Below are 23,138 nucleotides of genomic sequence, written 5' to 3'. Positions count from 1 at the left end.
AGACCTTCCCCTCACTGAGGACAAAGGGTCAGTTCTCAACAAAGGCCTCACCTTCATCCCCCTCCGTCCACATATCAATGAATTTAATACACGCCATGACGTCGAACAATTCTTCCGTCGCCTCCGTCTCCAAGCTTACTTTCACAAGCAGGACCCCTGCCCACCTTCCGAGGACCCCTCGCCCACCTCCAACACACTGCATCCACCTGGACACCCCACGCTGGCCTATTACCAGCCCTTGACTTCTTCATTTCATACTGCCGCTGGGACATTAACCGCCTCAACCTGTCTACCCTCCCCCCTTCAACCTTTCACCCTCACAGCGCGCAGCCCTCCAATGGCTTGCTCCAATCCCAACCTCACCATTTCGCCAGCAGATAAAGGGGGCGCAGTGGTAATCTGGTATACTGACCTCTACACCGCTGAAGCCAAACGCCAACTGAAAGACACCTCTTCCTACTGCCCCCTCGACCATGACCCCACCCCCCATCACCAAACCATCATCTCACAGACCATACAGAACCTCATCACCTCAGGAGATCTCCCACCCACAGCTTCCAACCTCACAGTCCGGGAACCCCACACTGCCCGGTTCTACCCCCTTCCCAAGATCCACACGCCTAACCACCCTGGCTGACCCATTTTCTCAGCATGCTCCTGCCCCACTGAACTCATCTCTACCTACCATGACACTGTCTTATCCCCCCAGTCCAGGAACTCCCCATATACGTTCGAGACACCACCCAAGCCCTCCACCTCCTCCAAGACTTCCGTTTCCCCAGCCCCCAATGCCTCATCTTCACCATGGATATCCAATCCCTCTACACCTCCATCCGCCATGACCAAGTCCTCCAAGCCCTCTGTTTTTTCCTCTCCCGACGTCCCCAACAGTACCCTTCCACCGACACTCTCATTCATTTGGCCAAACTGGTCCTCACCCTTAACAATTTCTCCTTCGAATCCTCCCACTTCCTCCAAACCAAAGTGGTAGCCATGGGAACACGTATGGGCCCCAGCTATGCCTGTCTCTTTGTTGGATACGTAGAACAGTCGATCTTCCATAATTACACTGGCACCACTCCCCACCTCTTCCTCCGCTACATTGATGACTGCATTGGTGTCACCTTGTGCTCCCGCGAGGAGGTTGAGCAATTCATCACCTTCACCAACACATTCCACCCTGACCTTAAATTTACCTGGACCATCTCTGACACCGCCCTCCCCTTTCTTGAACTCTCCATCTCCATTAATGACGACCGACTTGACACTGACATTTTTTACAAACCCACCGACTCCCACAGCTACCTGGATTACACTCTTCCCACCCTACCTCTTGCAAAAATGCCATCCCGTATTCCCAATTCCTCCGCCTCTGCTGTATCTGCTCCCAGGGGGATCAGTTCCACCACAGAATACACCAGGTGGCCTCCTTCTTTAGAGACCACAATTTCCCTTCCAACGTGGTTAAAGATGCCCTGCAATGCATCTCATCCATATCCTGCACCTCCGCCCTCAGACCCAATCCCTCCAACCGCAACAAGGACAGAACACCCCGGTGCTCACCTTCCACCCTACCAACCTTTGCACAAACCAAATCATCCGCCGACATTTCCGCCACCTACAAACAGACCCCACCACCAGGGATATATTTCCCTCCCCACCCCTTTCTGCCTTCCGCAAAGACCGTTCCCTCCGTGACTATGCCCCCCACAACGCACCCTCCCAACCTGGCACCTTCCCCTGCCACCGCAGGAATTGCAAAACCTGCACCCACACCTCCTCCCTCACCTCTATCCAAGGCCCTAAAGGAGCCTTCCACATCCATCAAAGTTTTACCTGCACATCCACTAATATCATTTATTGTATCCGTTGCTCCCGATGCGGTCCCCTCTACGTTGGGGAGACTGAACACCTCCTAGCAGAGGGCTTTAGGGAACATCTCCTGGACACCCGCACCAATCAACCCCACCGCCCTGTGAACCAACATTTCAACTCTCCCTCCCACTCTGCTGAGGACATGGAGGTCCTGGGCCTCCTTCACCACCGCTCCCCTCACCACCAGATGCCTGGAGGAAGAACGCCTCATCTTCTGCCTCCCAACACCTCAACTCCAGGGCATCAATGTGGACTTCAACAGTTTCCTCATTTCCCCTTCCCCGACCTCATCCCAGTTCCAAACTTCCAGCTCAGCACTGTCCCCGTGATTTGTCCTGACTTGTCCTACCTGCCTATCTTCTTTTCCAACTATCCTCTCCATCCTCCGACCGCCCCCGACCTATCACCTTCATCCCCTCCCCCACTCACCTATTGTACTCTATGCTACTTTCTCCCCACCTCCACTCTTCTCTAGCTTATCTCTCCACGCTTCAGGCTCTCTGCCTTCATTCCTGATGAAGGGCTTTTGCCAGAAACATCGATTTTACTGCTCCTCGGATGCTGCCTGAACTGCTGTGCTCTTCCAGCACCACTAATCCAGAATCTGTACCCCACCACATCACTTTGCCCCACAATCGTGATATCTGGCTGTGCACAAGGAGGAGTGGCACAGTCTGTACTGGGATGGCCTGGGGACCTGAAACACATGGTAAAGACTAAAATCACCAGAGCATTGAGAGCTCCACCGCATTGTTTGCATGTTCTATTGTTTTTACTCTGTTCCTGCCTTCCCTTGTTTTTTCTTAATAAAGTTGTTATTATACACACCTGCACAAGCTGTGAAATGAACTCAGGCATCTCTATCCAAGATTCGGGATATTTTCACCACATCACAAGGCATCGACTCGAACTTCACTTGTCCCTTAGCCTGCTGAGTCGCGCCTGAATTAACTCCTCAATTGGGAGGAAGGGGCAGAACCGGAGGACCGAGCAGCGGCCGGTCGTCTAACCACAGTGAGTGAGAAGCGAGGCCAAAGCATTCTCGGGGAGTGAACGCTTCAGGATTGGTCAGAAAGCAAACTATTTTTCAGGATTGATAATTCTCACTACATAGTGGAGCATTAAACCTCTTCCATGAATCAATGTGAGATTTATAAGAAATAGTTGAGATGTAAATCTGATAACGTACATTAAGGAGATTTAAACAATCCTTAGATAAACACATGGGTGATTTTGCAATAGTGTAGGGGGCGAGCTGAGAATAATTCACAGGTTGGCGTGAATAATTCACAGGTCGGTTTACACAACTCGAATAAGAAACTTATTTTCAAACTCCCAGAACGATTGGCAATTTACATACCTGGCCGGTATGGTTAAATTGGACCGAACAATGTATTTGCATACTAATCATCTCAATGACTGTAACGCGACAGAGCAATTGTTAATGACTAACATTGCACCCATGATCCTGTGCAGATATGAATATTCCCTATAAACTCACCGGTAATCTCAGACGCACGCGCAGTTTGGTTTCTATGTGGAGCATGCGCAGTGTCGCATTGATCAGGGCACAGAGAGAGAGAGACATGGAGCTGCTTTCTCCGGCAGCGGCTGCAGAGAGCGGCGCTCAGAGCCGGTGTGTGGGAGCCTCGCTGGGAGAAAGGAGCGGAGAGATTTCACAAGTCCTGGATACAGGTTAAAAATAACTCGGAAATGACCCTCCAGGCCCGGGTAAGGAGGCGGCGGTCCCTGATCAGGGAAGCGGCCCAGGGTTACGGCCGCCATTTGTTTGAGGGAAGAGGGAGCGCGGGCCTGAGGGCCGCCATCTTGAGAAGGTCAAGGTGCAGGAGGGCGGGGCTCTCGGGGTCTGTAGAACAATCAGAGGAAAGGGAAGACCCATTGTTACTGATTAATCCCACGAACACAGCGTCACTGGGCGGGGCCACAGGAATATCCTCTCTCAGTCCTGCTGGGATGGTTCACCCAGTCAGAACCAGCAGCTCTCCTCCTCTCTCAGCTCCCCTTCTGTCCTTCCTGCAGCATCTGTTCCCTGGGACATTGAGCTGCCTGTCCTGTCCCTCCCTCAGCTGTGTTTCTGTAATATCTGTGTTATCCCAGTCCCATCTTAGATTACTTCACTAAAGACAGGAATGCACCCGATGGATTTTTCTTAACATCAGCAATTGTTTAATACTCACTTACAGGTTTTTAATTACATAGTTTTTGAAGCATTTACTTCACATTCGATCATTTGCAATGGTGGGATTTGGACCTGTGTCCAGAGAACACTTGCTGAGTTTCTGGATAAATTGTCACACAATAATGCCACTAGGCTATCACTTCGCCTGCTCACAGTTTGTATATCGCAGTGCAACATGAATCAAAACCCTTTCTTCCTGTACAATTGTTTGACCCAGCACTCTGTTGATGTGACTCAGTACCTCTCCATGTGGTATCCCTCACTGTGTGGGTCTAATTGCTGCCTCTGTCAGCGTCTCTCACTCTTGAAGCTACTCCAGATCATGAGCCAATAGAATTCTCCACTCCAGAGAGATGAGGCAGCACAGGTCAGGAATGGAAACTGGGATTTTCCAGATCTCTGTGGGCTCAGTGCCATTCTATATGTGTAACCCTCAAAGCATTAGTCTAATTTCCCATTCTGCCTATTTCTGTGTCTTCTACAGGTACTCATGGAGTTCCTGACTCAGTAGACCTGCCAACTGCTGATTGGGACTATGGTTGGTCAGCCAGAAAGACAAAGTCAGGGAGGTCGGGAGTCTTCAATAAATCCTGGTCCCAGGTAAGATCATTCCAGTGCACAGAGCATAAAGTAACAAGGGTGATCCAAACATCAGCTAACAAGACAGTACAGACACAACCCAGGCTCAATCACCACGCCTGCTGCAAGGTTTGTTGTAATGAGACAGCATCAGAAGTTCCCAGTTGTCAGTTCAGGCTTGTGCTTTCTTAGGGAGCATCAGAACAACTGAGGGGAAAGCAGGCCTCCCACGAGAGGGTGGTAATACTGCCTGGGATCTTTCTGTTCCCTATTCCCTCTCCAACACTGTATCTATGGCTTGTATTGAGGACCAGTGTCTTCAATCATTCTAACTCCTATAACAGTTCCTATCTCTGTCATCTTCTCCCCTCATCAATTATTTCACATTTTTGAAACCTGCTTCAGTCTCTACAACATGCCTTGTCTCGATAGTCTCCTCCTCCAATAACTGGAGATTTAGGGTCTGTTTCTGTGCGGCATGACTCTTCGGCTGAGGTTTCCTATATGGAATGAGTTGTGTTTGCCCGTGTTTGGCTCATATCCCTTCAAACCTTCTCCTCTCCATATACCTGCCCGAGTGTCTTTTCCATGTTGTAATTGTACTTGTTTTACCATTTCCTCTGGCAGTCCATTCCGTCTATGCACCATCATCTGTGGATATTGTTGTCCCTCAGCTCCCTCTTTAAATCCTTGCTCTCTCACCTCACATTTATGCCTCCTGCTATGGACACACCTACCCTTGGCAATTCACCTGACTTCGGCCCTACATGGTTTCATAAACCTTTATAACGTCACCCCGTGGCCTCCTCTGCCCAGGAGAAACATAGACGACAATGTTACTAATATCTCCAACTCATGTACTGAATGCTCTGACCAATGAAGACAAGTGTGCCAATTGCTGCTTTCAACACCCTGTCACCCTGTGATGCCAGTCTAAGGAACAATGTAACTGCACCCCTTGGTCTCTCTCTTTTCTACAACACTGTCCAGGGCCCAACCATTAACTGTGTTAGTCCTCCCTGGTTTGTCTGAACTAAATCCAACACCTGAATTAAATTCCATCTTTCATTCCTTGGACCATTGGCCCAGTTGATTAATATCACCTTCGATAACTATATTCCCTGCCCACTCTTCCAGTAATCTTGGTATCCACAACATACTAACAGGGAGTGCTATCTTTTTACTCAGATTGTTTATGTAGATGGTGCACAACAGTGGTCCCAGCACCAATCCTTACAGCACACTGCTGGTCAGAGGCCCCAGTCTGAACAACAACCCTCTCCCACCACCCTCTGTCTCCCACTGTCATCCCATTTTGTATCCAGTTGGCAAGCTCTCCTTGATCCTTTGTTATCTACCGTTACTAACCAATGTATCATGCTGCATCCTGAACAAGGGTCTGCGGAAGCCAGAAACAACGTCTGTTGCTCTGCCTTCATCTATCTTTTTGGTCACATCTTGAACAAACTCCAGTCAAGTTTGTGAGACATGTTATCCCACGCACAAAGCCATGCTGGCTGTCCGTAATCAGGCCTTATCATTTCAAATGCATGTAAGGCCTATCTCTCAGATTGACCTCCAACAACTGACCCACCCTGATGTCTCGCTCATCAGTCTGTAGTTCCCTGGCTTTCTCTTGCAGCCTTTCTTAATTAATGACACAACATTATAATCATAGTCAGAGAGTCATACCGCACTATTCAGTTAATGCTAAACATACTCTAAAACGGATCTCATCCCACCTGCCTGTTCCTGGATCATATCCCTTCAAACCTTTCCTATTCCTATTCTAATCCAAGTGTCTTTCAAACATTGTAATTGTCCCCATGTTCACCCCTTCCTTGGGAAGTTCATTTCACACACAACCAACCCTCTGTGTAACAATATGCCTCTCATGTCTTTTTTTATATATATCTCTCCTCTAAACTTAAAAATGTAGTGCCTTGTCTTGAAACTCCCCTGTCCATGGGAAAAGACAACTCCCATTAACTCTATCTATCCCCCTCATGATTTTATAAACTTCTATGAGGTCATCTGTCAACATTCAGGTTTCAGTGAAAAATACCAACCTATTTCAGCCTTTCTTTATACTGAAGCCTTTCGTACCCAGCCACATCCCAGTAAATCTCCTCCCAACCCTTTCCAGCTCAATAATATCCTTCCTATAACTGGGCGACCAGAACTGGACACAGTATTCCAGAAGAGGACTCACCAATGGCCTGTATAATCTCAATGCGACTTCCCAACTCCTATATCCAAAGACTGAGCAATGAAAGCAAGTGAGGCAAACACCTTTTTTTAAACTATCCTGTCTCTCCATGTTGCAAACTTCAAAGAATTATGTAGCTGAACCCTGAGGTCCCTCTGTTCTACAACACTACCGAAGGTCTTGCCATTAATTGTAAAAGTCCTGCCCGGGTTTGTTGTACCAATGCATTACCTCGCATTTCTTCAGATTGAACTCCATCTACAGTTTTTCAGCCATTCACACATTTCATCAGGATCCCTTTGTAATCTCAGAAAACCTTCTTCACTGTCCACAATGCCACCCTCCAGTCTAACAGCCTATCACATATAGCTCTCTATGGTACAAATATCTCTGCGAGGGGCCCTACAATTTCTTCACCAGCTTCCCACAATGTCCTGAGATCCATTTGATCAGGTCCTGGGGATTTATCTACCTTTGTGTATTAAAACCTCCAGCACCTCCTTTTCTATAATGTGGACTCATTTCAAGACATTGAGTCACAGAAATGTACAGCACGGAAACAGGCCCTTCGGACCAACTCCTGCATGGCGTTTCTAGTCACATTCGCCATAATTTTGCCAATATCCCTCTAAGCCTTTGCTATTCATACACCCATCCAGATGCCTTTTAAATGTATTTCTATCAGCCTCCACTATTTGCTCTGGCAGCTTATTCCATCCACTCTGCGCGAGTCAGTTGTCCTTTAGATGCCTTTGAAAAGTTTCCCTCTCCTGGGGAAATGACCTTGTCTATTGACCCTGTCGATGACCGTCATGATTTTAAACACCTTTTATCGGTTAACTCCTCAGCTTCCCATATTCAAGTGAAAACAGCCCCAGCCTATTCAGGCTTTTCCCTGAAGCGGAAACCCTCCAACCCTGGCAACATCCTTGGTCATTTCTTCTGAACCCTTTCATGTTCCATGACATCCTCCTGATGGCACTGAGACCAGAATTGCACACAGTATTCCAATAGTGGTCAGGCCAAACACTGTTTAGTTCCCTGAGCGCCCCAGTCTTTATCCACAGTAAGTTCCAAAGTGAAATATTTGTTTTAGATCTTGTAGTTTCACACATTGTTGACTTCATTGATCATTAAGGATACCGGGTTTGTTCCTAGCTCTTCTTTTGCTCTTAATACACTTGTAGAGTCTCTTTGGATTCTCCTTAACTTTCTCTGCCAAAGCTATCTCATGCTCCCTTTTTACATTCCTTATTTCCATCCGAAGTGTATTTCTACAGCCCCGATGCTCCTGAAGGGATTTCCTTGAGTCAGCCAGTTATCTGACATGTGACCTCTTTTTTCTCTTGACCACAGCCTCGAAACTCAGCCAGTGTTTCCTAATTCAGTCAGCATTGAGCTGCACACTAACAGGAACATGCTGGCGCTGAACGCTCCTTTTATCTCGGTTTTAAGATATTCCTACTTGCCAGACTTCCCTTTACCTGCAAATAGCCTCCTCAGATCTACTTTAAAAATTCATGTCTAATACTATCTTGCTCCATTAAATAACTTTAACTTGTGGACCAGGCCTGTCCTTTTCCATCGCTATTTTCAAACGAAGACAATTGTGGTAACTTTCCAAAGTGCTCCCCCACTAACACCTCAGTCCCGTTCCCGACCTTGTTTCCCAAGGGGAGGTCAGGTTTAGCCCCATTCTCAAGTTGGGCCATTTACATAATGACTGGGAGTTTTCGGAACACACTTAACAAATTCCTTCCATCCAACTTAGTACCAATCCCAGTCCAGGTTTGGAACGGTTAAGATCCCCTATCATTACAACCCTATTATTTTAAGAGATATCTGAAATCTACTGACATATTTGCTCCTTCATCTCCCATTGCCTATTACTGTAGTCTGACCGTAGGAAACTAATGACCAATTTTTATTTCTCAGTTCCACCAATATCGCTTAACTGGGCGATCCTACATGAATCCTCCCTCTAGGTACTGCTGGGATGTTTCCCCGAATCAAAACCACCAGCTCTCCTCCTGCTTTGCCTCCTGTTCTATCCTTCCTGTAGCATCTGTCTCCGGAACATTGAGCTGCTGGTCCTGTTGCTCCCTCAGCTGTGTTTCTGTAATACCTATGGTATCCCAATCCCATGTTCCCATCCACGCTCTGGGTTCATCTGCCTTATCTGTCTGGCCCTTTGCATTGAAATAACTGCAGGTTAATCCACAAGTTTTCCCTAATTGTCTGCTATGTTCTTGCCTGCCTTGTCTACTTATATTGCTCTCTTGAACATTTGTACCAGCCTCAACTTTCTTTCTGGCCTTACGACTCTTTGGGGTCACACAGCAATCCTCTCGAGCAGCTCTAGCAATGCTCCCCATCAGGATGTGGGTCCCCCTCCTGCTCCCAGTTCAGGTGTATTCCCCACCCTGTCTATCTGTGCTGACACCTTCAGACATCCAGGGACTTGCCCATCAAGGTCCCTGTGTTCCTCAGTACTCCAGGAGGACCTACCATTCATGATGTATATCATTCGTTTATTAGACTTGCCACAGTGCATTACCTCACAGTGATCAGAAGTAAACTCTGTCTGACGTTACTCTGCTCAGTTTATCATCTGATCGATATCAGACTGCAGCCTGAGTCCATCTGCCTCACTGTGGACAACACCCTCACCTTCCATGTTATCTGCAAGCCGACTAATGTTACCTTCTGCTTTCACATCCGAGTGATTAATGTCCATAATGAACAGCAATGGCTCCTGCACAGATCCCTGTGGTACACCCGCTGGACAAAGGCTTTCAATCACAAAACCAACCCTCCACCAATTGTGGACCCAATTTGCCAACTTGCCTTGGATCCCATGGGATCTTCCCTTTTGGACCAGCATTCCGTGTGGGACCTTGTCAAAGACCTTAATGAACTCTATATAAACCACATCATCTGCACAGCCCTATCAATATCAGAGGACAGTCGTCTAGCAAATCCATACAGACAATCCCTAATGAAATTGCGGGGGTATCCGTTTTTGGCGAATACATTGTATAGGTGTTCTTCTTCCTCTTTTTGCAGTTCTGGTGTACTGCTTTTGTAGTTCAGGACTCGGTCTGTATGTGTGGCTTTCCTGTATACCTTTGTGGTGAATTCTACGTTCGGTGTTCTCTGTACCCTCACGTCTAGGAATGGGAGTTGGTTGTCCTTTTCTTCCTCTCTAGTGAATCGGATTCCTGTGAGTGTGGCGTTGATGATCCGGTGTGTGTTCTCTTTTTCTGTGTTTTTAATGATTGCAAAGGTGTCATCCACATATCTGACCCAGAGTTTGGGTTGAATTTGCGGTAAGACTGTTTGTTCTAACCTTTGCATTACCACTTCTGCTATGAGTCCAGAGATGGGTGAGCCGATGGGGGTGCCGTTGATTTGTTCACTGTTGTGAGGCACAGGTCCAGTAGTTTGAGTATGCCGTCTTTGTTGATAGGTTCCCCGTCTTGTTCAGCAGGTTGGCTATTGTTTCTCTGGCTAGGGTTTTGTTGATAGAGGTGAACAGTGCCGTTACATCGAATGAGACCATAGTTTCTTCCTTGTCTATGTGTGTTATTTCTGATGATGTCCAAGAATTCCTGTGTTGACTGTACAGAGTGTCTGGATCCGCTGATCAGGTGTTTCAGTTTCTGCTGTAGTTCTTTAGCCAGTTTGTGTGATGGTGTCCCTGGTAGTGATACTATGGGTCTGAGTGGGATGTCTGGTTTGTGCACTTTAGGTAGTCCATAGAATCTGGGGGTGTTGTTGCTTTCAGTTTTCATTCTCTGTCGGTCAAACCTGGTTATCTGTCCTTTTTTTTGTTGCAGGTTTCTCAGTGTGTTGTTTATCCTATTAGTGAGCTGCGGGGTGGGGTCAAACTCCACGCAATTTCATCAACAGATGCCTCAGGGAAAGACAACGGAATGAAGACGTGCCACAACCCAAAGCACTAGCCACGTTGCCATACATCAAAAACATTTCTGAACTGACAGCCAGACTACTGCGACCACTAGGACTCATAAGAGCACACAAACCAACAGCCACTCTCGCACAACAACTCATCAGGACGAAGGACTGATACCCAGCATGAGCAAAACCAATGTAGTGTACAAAATCCCATGCAAAGACTGCACAAAACACTATATAGGACAAACAGGAAGACAGCTAACGATCCGCATCCATGAACATCAACTAGCCACGAAACGACACGACCAACTATCCTTAGTAGCCACACACGCAGATGACAAGCAATGTGAGTTCGACTGGGACAACACTACTATTATAGGACAAGCCGAACAGAGAACAGCCAGGGAATTCCTGGAGGCATGGCACTCATCCACAGGTTCAATCAATAAGCACATTGACCTGGACCCAATATACCGGCCACTGCAGCAGACAGCTGGAACTGACAACCGGAAGTGGCAGATGCAAATCACTATAGTTGCCGGAGGAAAGATCACAGAAGCGCTTCACAGGAGGCTCCCACGCACTGAGGATGTCACCTAGACAGGGGACGAAACGTCTGCAACACAAATTCCCAACTCGGCGAACAGAACCACAACAACGAGCACCCGAGCTACAAATCTTCTCACAAACTTTGAAACCTTTAGACTCTACAAAGCTCCGTCATGAACAAGCCACCATCTCTCTATTTCCTTTGCCTTCTTCAGTGTCTGCAACTCTCGCTGCATCTTCCAGTAACGTTCTTTCGTTACTGCAGGTCTGCCTAGCTCCCCAGATAACCTGTTTCATCCCCTACATCTCCCTCAATAACTGTAACAGCCTCAGCTCTGTCTAACCCTCCTCTTTCCCACTGTCCTCAGGCACAGCGGCGATCCTGTAAGAGAGCAGTGCGGAATGGGATGTTATAAATCTCAGCTCAGGCTTGAGGACTACCATTACCTGGGAGTCGCAAGGGGAGAGAACCTGAGCGAGTGCAGCACAAAGCGGGAGAATATAAATCAGCAGCGAGGATCGAGGCCGACTGGGACTTGGATTTGGATAAAAAGCAGAGCAGGAGGCTCGAAATCCGCACCGAGTTACAGAGGGAGTGACCGTGTGAGGGAGCAACTTGGAGCAGGAGCTTGAGGCTGACTCACACCTGGGAGAATATAAATCAGCACTGAGGATCGAGGCCTAGTTGAACCTGGAAGTCACAGAGACGGTGACCCTGTGAAGTAGCAGACTGGAGTGAGAGCTGGACGATTACACGTCCGAGGAGACACATCACTATGTGTGCACGTGCCCCTCCATTGTTCTGTGTTTGTGTGTGTGTATATGTGTGTGTGTCCCTTTCCTTGGCTGTGTGTGAGCATGTCCCTCCCTCACTGTGTGTGTGTGTGAGTGTGTTTGTGTGTGCGTATGTCTGCATGTCTCCCTCCCTCACTTTCTGTGTGTGTCCCCTCGCTGTGTCTGTGTGTCTGTCCTTTCGCTTTCTGAGCACATGTCCCACACTCGCTGTGTGTGCGTGTCTCAACCTCGCTGTGTGTGTGTGTCCCTCTTGCTGTGAGTGTGTGTGCCCCTCTTGCAGTGTGTGAGGGTGTCCTTCCCTCGCTCTGTATGTGTGTATATGCGTATCACTCACTCACTGTGTGTCTGTGTGTCCCTACCTCGCTGTGTGTGTGTGTGCGTGTCACCCCTCGCTGTGTGTGTGTGTGTGCGCATGTCCCCCCTCGCTGTGTGTGTGTGTGCGTGTCCCCCCTCGCTGTGTGTGTGTGTGTGCGTGTCCCCCCTCGATGTGTGTGTGTGTGTGTGCGTGTCCCCCCTCGATGTGTGTGTGTGTGTGCGCGTGTCCCCCCTCGCTGTGTGTGTGTGTGTGTGTCCCCTCGCTGTGTGTGTGTGTCCCCTCGCTGTGTGTGTGTGTTCCCTCGCTGTGTGTGTGTGTGCGTGTCCCCCCTCGCTGTGTGTGTGTGTGCGTGTGTCCCCTCGCTGTGTGTGTGCGCGCGCGTGTCCCCCCTCGCTGTGTGTGTGTGCGCGCGTGTCCCCCCTCGCTGTGTGTGTGTGTGTGTGTGTGCGTGTGCCCCCTCGCTGTGTGCGTGTGCCCCCTCGCTGTGTGCGTGTGCCCCCTCGCTGTGTGCGTGTGCCCCCTCGCTGTGTGCGTGTGCCCCCTCGCTGTGTGCGTGTGCCCCCTCGCTGTGTGCGTGTTCCCCCTCGCTGTGTGCGTGTTCCCCCTCGCTGTGTGCGTGTGCCCCCTCGCTGTGTGCGTGTGTGTGCGTGTCCCCCCTCGCTGTGTGCGTGTGTGTGCGTGTCCCCCCTCGCTGTGTGCGTGTGTGTGCGTGTCCCCCCTCGCTGTGTGCGTGTGTGTGCGTGTCCCCCCTCGCTGTGTGCGTGTGTGTGCGTGTCCCCCCTCGCTGTGTGTGTGTGTGCGCATGTCCCCCCTCGCTGTGTGTGTGTGCGCGCGTGTCCCCCCTCGATGTGTGTGTGCGTGTGTCCCCCCTCGCTGTGTGTGTGTGTGTGTCCCCTCGCTGTGTGTGTGTCCCCTCGCTGTGTGTGTGTCCCCCCTCGCTGTGTGTGTGTCCCCCTCGCTGTGTGTGTGTCCCCCCTCGCTGTGTGTGTGTCCCCCCTCGCTGTGTGTGTGTGTGCCCCCTCCCCCCCTCGCTGTGTGTGTGTGTGCGTGTGTCCCCCCTCGCTGTGTGTGTGTGTGCGTGTCCCCCCTCGCTGTGTGTGTGTGTGTGCGTGTCCCCCCTCGCTGTGTGTGTGTGTGCGTGTCCCCCCTCGCTGTGTGTGTGTGTGCGTGTCCCCCCTCGCTGTGTGTGTGTGTGTGCGTGTCCCCCCTCGCTGTGTGTGTGTGTGTGCGTGTCCCCCCTCGCTGTGTGTGTGTGTGCGTGTCCCCCCTCGCTGTGTGTGTGTGTGCGTGTCCCCCCTCGCTGTGTGTGTGTGTGCGCATGCCCCCCTCGCTGTGTGTGTGTGTGTGTGTGTGTGTGTGAGCGCGCGTGTCCCCCCTCGCTGTGTGTGAGCGCGTGTCCCCCCTCGCTGTGTGTGAGCGCGTGTCCCCCCTCGCTGTGTGTGAGCGCGTGCCCCCCCTCGCTGTGTGTGTGTGTGTGTATGTGTCCCCTCGCTGTGTGTGTGTGTGTGTGTGTCCCCCCTCGCGGTGTGTGTGTCCCCTCGCTGTGTGTGTGTGTGTGTCCCCCCTCGCGGTGTGTGTGTCCCCCCTCGCGGTGTGTGTGTGTCCCCTCGCTGTGTGTGTGTGTGTGTGTGTGTGTGTCCCCTCGCTGTGTGTGTGTGTGTGTGTGTGTGTCCCCTCGCTGTGTGTGTGTGTGTGTGTGTCCCCTCGCTGTGTGTGTGTGTGTGTCCCCTCGCTGTGTGTGTGTCCCCTCGCTGTGTGTGTGTCCCCTCTCGCTGTGTGTGTGTCCCCCCTCGCTTTGTGTGTGTCCCCCCTCGCTGTGTGTGTGTCCCCCCTCGCTGTGTGTGTGTCCCCACTCGCTGTGTGTGTGTCCCCCCTCGCTGTGTGTGTGTGTGTGTGCGTGTCCCCCCTCGCTGTGTGTGTGTGTGTGCGTGTCCCCCCTCGCTGTGTGTGTGTGTGTGCGTGTCCCCCCTCGCTGTGTGTGTGTGTGTGCGTGTCCCCCCTCGCTGTGTGTGTGTGTGCGTGTCCCCCCTCGCTGTGTGTGTGTGTGTGTGCGTGTCCCCCCTCGCTGTGTGTGTGTGTGTGTGCGTGTCCCCCCTCGCTGTGTGTGTGTGTGTGCGTGTCCCCCCTCGCTGTGTGTGTGTGTGTGTGTGTGTGCGTGTCCCCCCTCGCTGTGTGTGTGTCCCCCCTCGCTGTGTGTGTGTGTGTCCCCCCTCGCTGTGTGTGTGTGTGTGTCCCCTCGCTGTGTGTGTGTCCCCCCTCGCTGTGTGTGTGTGTGTCCCCTCGCTGTGTGTGTGTGTGTCCCCTCGCTGTGTGTGTGTGTGTGTGTGCGTGTGCCCCCTCACTGTGTGCGTGTGCCCCCTCGCTGTGTGCGTGTGCCCCCTCGCTGTGTGCGTGTGCCCCCTCGCTGTGTGCGTGTGCCCCCTCGCTGTGTGCGTGTGCCCCCTCGCTGTGTGTGTGTCCCCCCTCGCTGTGTGCGTGTGCCCCCTCGCTGTGTGCGTGTGCCCCCTCGCTGTGTGCGTGTGCCCCCTCGCTGTGTGCGTGTGCCCCCTCGCTGTGTGCGTTTGCCCCCTCGCTGTGTGTGTGTGCCCCCTCGCTGTGTGTGTGCCCCCTCGCTGTGTGTGTGTGCCCCCTCGCTGTGTGCGTGTGCCCCCTCGCTGTGTGCGTGTGCCCCCTCGCTGTGTGCGTGTGCCCCCTCGCTGTGTGCGTGTGCCCCCTCGCTGTGTGCGTGTTCCCCCTCGCTGTGTGCGTGTTCCCCCTCGCTGTGTGCGTGTTCCCCCTCGCTGTGTGCGTGTGCCCCCTCGCTGTGTGCGTGTGCCCCCTCGCTGTGTGCGTGTGTGTGCGTGTGCGTGTCCCCCCTCGCTGTGTGCGTGTGTGTGCGTGTCCCCCCTCGCTGTGTGCGTGTGTGTGCGTGTCCCCCCTCGCTGTGTGTGTGTGTGCGTGTCCCCCCTCGCTGTGTGTGTGTGTGTGCGTGTCCCCCCTCGCTGTGTGTGTGTGTGTGCGTGTCCCCCCTCGCTGTGTGTGTGTGTGTCCCCCCTCGCTGTGTGTGTGTGTGCGCATGTCCCCCCTCGCTGTGTGTGCGTGTGTCCCCCTCGCTGTGTGTGTGTGTGTCCCCTCGCTGTGTGTGTGTGTCCGTCCCCTCGCTGTGTGTGTGTGTCCGTCCCCTCGCTGTGTGTGTGTGTGCGTCCCCTCGCTGTGTGTGTGTCCCCTCGCTGTGTGTGTGTCCCCCCTCGCTGTGTGTGTGTCCCCCCTCGCTGTGTGTGTGTGCCCCCTCCCCCCCTCGCTTTGTGTGTGTGTGCGTGTGTCCCCCCTCGCTGTGTGTGTGTGTGCATGTCCCCCCTCGCTGTGTGTGTGTGTGTGCGTGTCCCCCCTCGCTGTATGTGTGTGTGTGCGTGTCCCCCCTCGCTGTGTGTGTGTGCGTGTCCCCCCTCGCTGTGTGTGTGTGTGCGTGTCCCCCCTCGCTGTGTGTGTGTGTGCGTGTCCCCCCTCGCTGTGTGTGTGTGTGTGTGTCCCCCCTCGCTGTGTGTGTGTGTGCGCGTGCCCCCCTCGCTGTGTGTGTGTGTGTGTGTGTGTGTGTGTGAGCGCGCGTGTCCCCCCTCGCTGTGTGTGAGCGCGTGTCCCCCCTCGCTGTGTGTGAGCGCGTGTCCCCCCTCGCTGTGTGTGTGTGTGTGTGTGTGTGTGTGTCCCCTCGCTGTGTGTGTGTGTGTGTGTGTGTGTCCCCTCGGTGTGTGTGTCCCCTCGCTGTGTGTGTGTGTGTGTGTGTCCCCTCGCGGTGTGTGTCCCCCCTCGCGGTGTGTGTGTGTGTGTCCCCCCTCGCGGTGTGTGTGTCCCCCCTCGCGGTGTGTGTGTCCCCCCTCGCTGTGTGTGTGTGTGTGTGTCTGTCCCCTCGCTGTGTGTGTGTGTGTGTCCCCTCGCTGTGTGTGTGTGTGTGTGTGTCCCCTCGCTGTGTGTGTGTGTGTGTGTCCCCTCGCTGTGTGTGTGTCCCCTCGCTGTGTGTGTGTCCCCTCGCTGTGTGTGTGTCCCCCCTCGCTGTGTGTGTGTCCCCCCTCGCTGTGTGTGTGTCCCCCCTCGCTGTGTGTGTGTGTGCGTGTCTCCCCTCGCTGTGTGTGTGTGTGTGCGTGTCCCCCCTCGCTGTGTGTGTGTGTGTGTGTCCCCCCTCGCTGTGTGTGTGTGTGTGCGTGCCCCCCCTCGCTGTGTGTGTGTGTGTGTGTGTGCGTGTCCCGCCTCGCTGTGTGTGTGTGTGTGTGTGCGTGTCCCCCCTCGCTGTGTGTGCGTGTCCCCCCTCGCTGTGTCTGCGTGTGTGTGTGTGTGTGTGTGTATGCGCGTGTCCCCCTCGCTGTGTGTGTGCGCGTGTCCCCCCTTGCTGTGTGTGTGTGTGTGTGTGTTTCCACTCGCTGTGTGTGTGTGTCCCCTCGCTGTGTGTGTGTGTGTGTGTGTGTCCCCTCGCTGTGTGTGTGTGTGTGTGTGTGTCCCCTCGCTGTGTGTGTGTGTGTGTGTCCCCCCTCGCTGTGTGTGTCCCCCCTCGCTGTGTGTGTGTGTGTGTGTGTGTGTGTGTCCCCTCGCTGTGTGTGTGTGTGCGTGTGTCCCCTCGCTGTGTGTGTGTGTGCGTGTCCCCCCTCGCTGTGTGTGTGTGTGCGTGTCCCCCCTCGCTGTGTGTGTGTGTGTGCGTGTCCCCCCTCGCTGTGTGTGTGTGTGTGCGTGTCCCCCCTCGCTGTGTGTGTGTGCGTGTCCCCCCTCGCTGTGTGTGTGTGTGCGTGTCCCCCCTCGCTGTGTGTGTGTGTGTGTGTGTACCCCCTCGCTGTGTGTGTGTGCGTGTACCCCCTCGCTGTGTGTGTTTGCGTGTACCCCCTCGCTGTGTGTGTGTGCGTGTCCCCCCTCGCTGTGTGTGTGTGCGTGTCCCCCCTCGCTGTGTGTGTGTGCGTGTGCGTGTCCCCCCTCGCTGTGTGTGTGTGTGTGTGCGTGTCCCCCCTCGCTGTGTGTGTGTGCGTGTGCGTGTCCCCCCTCGCTGTGTGTGTGTGTGCGCATGTCCCCCCTCGCTGTGTGTGTGTGTGCGTGTCCCCCCTCGATGTGTGTGTGTGTGTGTGTGTGTGTGTGTCCCCTCGCTGTGTGTGTCCCCTCGCTGTGTGTGTGTCCCCCCTCGCTGTGTGTGTGTGCCCCCTCCCCCCCCTCGCTGTGTGTGTGTGTGTGCGTGTGTCCCCCCTCGCTGTGTGTGTGTGTGCGTGTCCCCCCTCGCTGTGTGTGTGTGTGTGTGCGTGTCCCCCCTCGCTGTGTGTGTGTGTGTGCGTGTCCCCCCTCGCTGTGTGTGTGTGTGTGCGTGTCCCCCCTCGCTGTGTGTGTGTCTGCGTGTCCCCCCTCGCTGTGTGTGTGTGTGCGTGTCCCCCTCGCTGTGTGTGTGTGTGTGCGTGTCCCCCCTCGCTGTGTGTGTGTGTGCGTGTCCCCCCTCGCTGTGTGTGTGTGTGCGCGTGCCCCCCTCGCTGTGTGTGTGTGTGTGTGTGTGTGAGCGCGCGTGTCCCCCCTCGCTGTGTGTGAGCGCGTGTCCCCCCTCGCTGTGTGTGAGCGCGTGTCCCCCCTCGCTGTGTGTGTGTGTGTGTGTGTGTCCCCTCGCTGTGTGTGTGTGTGTGTGTGTGTGTCCCCTCGGTGTGTGTGTCCCCTCGCTGTGTGTGTGTGTGTGTGTGTCCCCTTGCGGTGTGTGTCCCCCCTCGCGGTGTGTGTGTGTGTGTCCCCCCTCGCGGTGTGTGTGCCCCCCTCGCGGAGTGTGTGTGTCCCCTCGCGGTGTGTGTGTCCCCCCTCGCTGTGTGTGTGTGTGTCCCCTCGCTGTGTGTGTGTGTGTGTGTCCCCTCGCTGTGTGTGTGTGTGTCCCCTCGCTGTGTGTGTGTGTGTCCCCTCGCTGTGTGTGTGTCCCCTCGCTGTGTGTGTGTCCCCCCTCGCTGTGTGTGTGTCCCCCCTCGCTGTGTGTGTGTCCCCCTCGCTGTGTGTGTCCCCCCTCGCTGTGTGTGTGTCCCCCCTCGCTGTGTGTGTGTGTGTGTGCGTGTCCCCCCTCGCTGTGTGTGTGTGTGTGTGCGTGTCCCCCCTCGCTGTGTGTGTGTGTGTATGCGTGTCCCCCCTCGCTGTGTGTGTGTGTGTGCGTGTCCCCCCCTCGCTGTGTGTGTGTGTGTGTGCGTGTCCCCCCTCGCTGTGTGTGTGTGTGTGTGCGTGTCCCCCCTCGCTGTGTGTGCGTGTCCCCCCTCGCTGTGTCTGCGTGTGTGTGTGTGTGTGTGTGTGTGCGCGTGTCCCCCCTCGCTGTGTGTATGCGCGTGTCCCCCTCGCTGTGTGTGTGCGCTTGTCCCCCCTCGCTGTGTGTGTGTGTGTGTTTCCCCTCGCTGTGTGTGTGTGTGTGTGTGTCCCCTCGCTGTGTGTGTGTGTGTGTGTGTCCCCTCGCTGTGTGTGTGTGTGTGTGTCCCCTCGCTGTGTGTGTGTGCCCCCTCGCTGTGTGTGTGTGTGTGTGTGTGTGTGTCCCCTCGCTGTGTGTGTGTGTGCGTGTCCCCCCTCGCTGTGTGTGTGTGTGTGCGTGTCCCCCCTCGCTGTGTGTGTGTGTGTGCGTGTCCCCCCTCGCTGTGTGTGTGTGTGTGCGTGTCCCCCCTCGTTGTGTGTGTGTGCGTGTCCCCCCTCGCTGTGTGTGTGTGTGCGTGTCCCCCCTCGCTGTGTGTGTGTGTGTGTGTGTGTGTACCCCCTCGCTGTGTGTGTGTGCGTGTACCCCCTCGCTGTGTGTGTTTGCGTGTACCCCCTCGCTGTGTGTGTGTGCGTGTCCCCCCTCGCTGTGTGTGTGTGCGTGTCCCCCCTCGCTGTGTGTGTGTGTGCGTGTCCCCCCTCGCTGTGTGTGTGTGTGCGTGTCCCCCCTCGCTGTGTGTGTGAGTGCGTGTCCCCCATCGCTGTGTGTGTGAGTGCGTGTCCCCCCTCGCTGTGTGTGTGAGTGCGTGTCCCCCCTCGCTGTATGTGTGTGTGCGTGTCCCCCCTCGCTGTGTGTGTGTGTGTGTGTGCGTGTCCCCCCTCGCTGTGTGTGCGTGTCCCCCTTCGCTGTGTGTGTGTGTGCGTGTCCCCCCTCGCTGTGTGTGTGTGTGCGTGTCCCCCCTCGCTGTGTGTGTGAGTGCGTGTCCCCCCTCGCTGTGTGTGTGAGTGCGTGTCCCCCCTCGCTGTGTGTGTGAGTGCGTGTCCCACCTCGCTGTATGTGTGTGTGCGTGTCCCCCCTCGCTGTGTGTGTGTGTGTGTGTGCGTGTCCCTCCTCGCTGTGTGTGTGTGTGTGCGTGTCCCCCCTCGCTGTGTGTGTGTGTGTGCGTGTCCCCCCTCGCTGTGAGTGTGTGCGTGTCCCCCCTCGCTGTGTGTGTGTGTGTGCGTGTCCCCCCTCGCTGTGTGTGTGTGTGTGCGTGTCCCCCCTCGCTGTGTGTGTGTGTGTGCGTGTCCCCCCTCGCTGTGTGTGTGTGCGTGTCCCCCCTCGCTGTGTGTGTGTGTGCGTGTCCCCCCTCGCTGTGTGTGTGCGTGTGCGCCCTCGCTGTGTGTGTGTGTGCGTGTGCCCCCTCGCTGTGTGTGTGTGTGCGTGTCCCCCCTCGCTGTGTGTGTGTGTGTGCGTGTCCCCCCTCGCTGTGTGTGTGTGTGTGCGTGACCCCCCTCGCTGTGTGTGTGTGTGTGCGTGTCCCCCCTCGCTGTGTGTGTGTGTGTGTGTGCGTGTCCCCTATCGCTGTGTGTGTGTGTGTGCGTGTCCCCCCTCGCTGTGTGTGTGTGTGTGTGCGTGTCCCCCCTCGCTGTGTGTGTGTGTGTGCGTGTCCCCCCTCGCTGTGTGTGTGTGTGCGTGTCCACCCTCGCTGTGTGTGTGTGCGCGTGTCCACCCTCGCTGTGTGTGTGTGCGTGTCCACCCTCGCTGTGTGTGTGTGTGCGTGTCCACCCTCGCTGTGTGTGTGTGTGCGTGTCCCTCCTCGCTGTGTGTGTGTGCGTGTCGCCCCTCGCTGTGTGTGTGAGTGCGCGTGTCCCCCCTCGCTGTGTGTGTGAGTGCACGTGTCCCCCCTCGCTGTGTGTGTGTGTGTGTGTGTCCCCTCGCTGTGTGTGTGTGCGTTTCCCCCCTCGCTTTGTGTGTGTGCGTGTCCCCCCTCGCTGTGTGTGTGCGTGTGCGTGTCCCCCCTCGGTGTGTGTGTGTGTGTGTGTGTGTGTGTGTGTGTCCTCGCTGTGTGTGTGTGCGTGTCCCCCCTCGCTGTGTGTGTGTGTGCGTGTCCCCCCTCGCTGTGTGTGTGTGTGCGTGTCCCCCCTCGCTGTGTGTGTGTGTGCGTGTCCCCCCTCGCTGTGTGTGTGTGTGCGTGTCCCCCCTCGCTGTGTCTGTTTGTCCCCCCTCGCTGTGTCTGTGTGTCCCCCCTCGCTGTGTCTGTGTGTCCCCCCTCGCTGTGTGTGCGTGTCCCCCCTCGCTGTGTGTGTGTGTGCGTGTCCCCCCTCGCTGTGTGTGTGTGTGCGTGTCCCCCCTCGCTGTGTGTGTGTGTGCGTGTCCCCCCTCGCTGTGTGTGTGTGTGTCCCCTCGCTGTGTGTGTGTGTGCGTGTCCCCCCTCGCTGTGTGTGTGTGTGCGTGTCCCCCCTCGCTGTGTGTGTGTGTGCGTGTCCCCCTCGCTGTGTGTGTGTGTGCGTGTCCCCCCTCGCTGTGTGGGTGCGTGTCCCCCCTCGCTGTGTGTGTGTGCGTGTGCGTGTCCCCCCTCGCTGTGTGTGTGTGTGCGCATGTCCCCCCTCGCTGTGTGTGTGTGTGCGTGTCCCCCCTCGATGTGTGTGTGTGTGTGTGTGTGTGTCCCCTCGCTGTGTGTGTGTCCCCTCGCTGTGTGTGTGTCCCCCCTCGCTGTGTGTGTGTCCCCCCTCGCTGTGTGTGTGTCCCCCCTCGCTGTGTGTGTGTCCCCCCTCGCTGTGTGTGTGTGTCCCCCCTCGCTGTGTGTGTGTCCCCCCTCGCTGTGTGTGTGTCCCCCCTCGCTGTGTGTGTGTCTCCCCTCGCTGTGTGTGTGTCCCCCCTCGCTGTGTGTGTCCCCCCTCGCTGTGTGTGTGTGTGTGTCCCCTCGCTGTGTGTGTGTGTGTGTCCCCCCTCGCTGTGTGTGTGTGTGTCCCCCCTCGCTGTGTGTGTGTCCCCCCTCGCTGTGTGTGTGTCCCCCCTCGCTGTGTGTGTGGGTCCCCCCTCGCTGTGTGTGTGGGTCCCCCCTCGCTGTGTGTGTGTGTCCCCCCTCGCTGTGTGTGTGTGTCCCCCCTCGCTGTGTGTGTGTGTCCCAGCTCGCTGTGTGTGTGTCCCCCCTCGCTATGTGTGTGTCCCCCCTTGCTGTGAGTGTGTCCCCCCTCGCTGTGTGTGTGTGTGTCCCCTCGCTGTGTGTGTGTGTGTCCCCTCGCTGTGTGTTTGTGTGTCCCCTCGCTGTGTGTGTGTGTGTCCCCTCGCTGTGTGTGTGTGTGCGTGTCCCCCCTCGCTGTGTGTGTGTGTGCGCATGTCCCCCCTCGCTGTGTGTGTGTGTGCGTGTCCCCCCTCGATGTGTGTGTGTGTGTGTGTGTGTGTGTGTCCCCTCGCTGTGTGTGTCCCCTCGCTGTGTGTGTGTCCCCCCTCGCTGTGTGTGTGTGCCCCCTCCCCCCCCTCGCTGTGTGTGTGTGTGTGCGTGTGTCCCCCCTCGCTGTGTGTGTGTGTGCGTGTCCCCCCTCGCTGTGTGTGTGTGTGTGTGCGTGTCCCCCCTCGCTGTGTGTGTGTGTGTGCGTGTCCCCCCTCGCTGTGTGTGTGTGTGTGCGTGTCCCCCCTCGCTGTGTGTGTGTCTGCGTGTCCCCCCTCGCTGTGTGTGTGTGTGCGTGTCCCCCTCGCTGTGTGTGTGTGTGTGCGTGTCCCCCCTCGCTGTGTGTGTGTGTGCGTGTCCCCCCTCGCTGTGTGTGTGTGTGCGCGTGCCCCCCTCGCTGTGTGTGTGTGTGTGTGTGTGTGAGCGCGCGTGTCCCCCCTCGCTGTGTGTGAGCGCGTGTCCCCCCTCGCTGTGTGTGAGCGCGTGTCCCCCCTCGCTGTGTGTGTGTGTGTGTGTGTGTGTCCCCTCGCTGTGTGTGTGTGTGTGTGTGTGTGTCCGCTCGGTGTGTGTGTCCCCTCGCTGTGTGTGTGTGTGTGTGTGTCCCCTCGCGGTGTGTGTCCCCCCTCGCGGTGTGTGTGTGTGTGTCCCCCCTCGCGGTGTGTGTGTCCCCCCTCGCGGTGTGTGTGTGTCCCCTCGCGGTGTGTGTGTCCCCCCTCGCTGTGTGTGTGTGTGTCCCCTCGCTGTGTGTGTGTGTGTGTGTCCCCTCGCTGTGTGTGTGTGTGTCCCCTCGCTGTGTGTGTGTCCCCTCGCTGTGTGTGTGTCCCCCCTCGCTGTGTGTGTGTCCCCCCTCGCTGTGTGTGTGTCCCCCTCGCTGTGTGTGTCCCCCCTCGCTGTGTGTGTGTGTGTGTGCGTGTCCCCCCTCGCTGTGTGTGTGTGTGTGCGTGTCCCCCCTCGCTGTGTGTGTGTGTGTATGCGTGTCCCCCCTCGCTGTGTGTGTGTGTGTGCGTGACCCCCCCTCGCTGTGTGTGTGTGTGTGTGCGTGTCCCCCCTCGCTGTGTGTGTGTGTGTGTGCGTGTCCCCCCTCGCTGTGTGTGCGTGTCCCCCCTCGCTGTGTCTGCGTGTGTGTGTGTGTGTGTGTGTGTGCGCGTGTCCCCCCTCGCTGTGTGTATGCGCGTGTCC

At 55.5% G+C, this 23,138-nt stretch overlaps 1 long non-coding RNA gene across 1 annotated transcript in view; it reads left to right on the top strand.

Moving 5' to 3' along the window:
* The first annotated feature begins 11,894 nt into the window (after window positions 1–11,894).
* LOC148148413 (uncharacterized) overlaps window positions 11,895–23,138 on the top strand; it is a 276,054-nt gene continuing 264,810 nt past the window's right edge. The window contains exon 1 of the long non-coding RNA XR_015759065.1: window positions 11,895–12,065. This is a non-coding gene — a long non-coding RNA (uncharacterized LOC148148413). The remainder of the gene's footprint in view (window positions 12,066–23,138) is intronic.

Source organism: Chiloscyllium plagiosum, unplaced genomic scaffold, assembly GCF_037043375.1.
Source record: "Chiloscyllium plagiosum isolate Xiang-an unplaced genomic scaffold, Cpla_swu_hap1 HiC_scaffold_13, whole genome shotgun sequence".
NCBI lineage: Eukaryota > Metazoa > Chordata > Chondrichthyes > Orectolobiformes > Hemiscylliidae > Chiloscyllium > Chiloscyllium plagiosum.
This window is presented reverse-complemented; position numbering and strand designations above follow the sequence as displayed.